Source organism: Triticum dicoccoides, chromosome 7B (genome assembly GCF_002162155.2).
Source record: "Triticum dicoccoides isolate Atlit2015 ecotype Zavitan chromosome 7B, WEW_v2.0, whole genome shotgun sequence".
Lineage (NCBI taxonomy): Eukaryota > Viridiplantae > Streptophyta > Magnoliopsida > Poales > Poaceae > Triticum > Triticum dicoccoides.
Window position 1 is genome coordinate 247,706,019 of NC_041393.1, and position 1,788 is coordinate 247,707,806.

Here is a 1,788-nt window from a genome sequence, read left to right on the forward strand (position 1 = left end):
CATGGGGAATAATGACTTCGCATATAAGAAGTAGAGGTGGTAAATTTATTGAAGGTTAGCAAACTTTGTATTGGTCACTTGAACAATTCATGAAAGAATATTGAAGGAAGAGAGATTTCACATATAAATATACTATCTTGGACATCTTCTATGATTGTGAGCCCCATTAATTATTTTCAAACTTGAGCAAATTAGTTGAAGTTGGACAAGGAAGACAACATAATGAGTTATGCTTGGGTATATTTGTATAGAAGTTATATTGTTATGGATCCTTCAACATGTGGTGATTGCTATTTAGAATCTTTTGCTAGCCTAAATTTTTGTACTAAGCGGGAATACTGCTTGTGCATCCAAAATCCTTGAACCAAGTTTCTTCCATGAGTGTCCACCATATCTACCTATATGCGGTATTTACCTGGCGTTCCAAGTAAATTTGCATGTGCCAAACTCTAAACCTTCAAATAATAATCTGTTTTGTATGCCCGAATTGCTCATGTAGCGACTAGGGGCTGTCAGTATCTTCCATGCTAGGTGGGTTATTCTCACGATGAGTGGACTCCGCTCATCATTCACGAGAAAATGGCTGGTAACTGGGATGCCCAGTCCTATGATCAAAAGATCAAAAACAAAATCGCAAATAATTTAAACAAAACTCCCCCAGGATTGTTGATAGTTGGACGACACCCGTTGTTTCGGACAAGCTGTGGAGTGTGATTCTTGGTGGAGGGGGAGTAAAAACTTTACCTTTCTGTTTGGGAACCGCCTATAATGTATGTAGTATGGAAGATATTGGGAACTCTTGGTTGTTATGTTAACAATGAAAGCATACCTCTCAAAATTATTTTCATCTCTGTTTTAAAAGCTTCGAGCTTTGGCACCTCTGCAAATCCCTGCTTCCCTCTGCGAAGGGCCTATCTTTTACTTTTATGCAAGAGTCAGTAGTATTTCTTCTCATTCCAACCTACTCTTTAGTTGGCAAGCATCATGTGATGGAAGATATAAGCATATATGGCCATTCAAATATATTTGATCATGAATTATTATTGTTGACAATTATCTATATGATAAATAAGTTGGGAGGTGAAACATTAAGCCCCTATCTTTCTCTGTGTTCGATGGATGCTATTTATTCTAAAAATATGCTTTGAGTGGTAGCAATCATGGAAGACTATATGATAGTTGAGTATGTGGGATTTGCTATATCAAAGCTCTTACATAGACCCTTCTTGAAAATAAGATGAATTGCAATTGTTTGATGACTGAGAACATAGTTTGTTAATTTTCAAGAAGTTTATGGTCTATGCTTTAACATGTGAATAGCTTGTTACTTGATCATGAAAAGTTTTATGAGTTGAGCTACTGTTATGACATATAATGATGCTAGAAAAGGCGATTGAAATTATCATTGATCAAACTTGTGCACCTGCTAGCATTCACACTTCATAAATTCTTTCTTTTATAATTTACCTACTCGAGGACGAGCAGGAATTAAGCTTGGGGATGCTGATATGTCTCCATCGTATCTGTAATTTATGAGTATTCATGCTATTATATTATCCTTCTAGGATGTTTTATATGCATTTATATGCTATTTTATATGATTTTTGGGACTAACCTATTAACCTAGAGCCCAGTGCCACTTTCTGTTTTTTCTTTGTTTTTGAGTTTTACAAAAAAAAACAAATGGAGTCCAGTTGATGTGCCAATTTTTGATGATTTTTTATGGACCAAAAGAAGACCCCAGAGTAAAAGAGTTGGGCCAGAAGAGTCATGGGCCGTCCACAACGG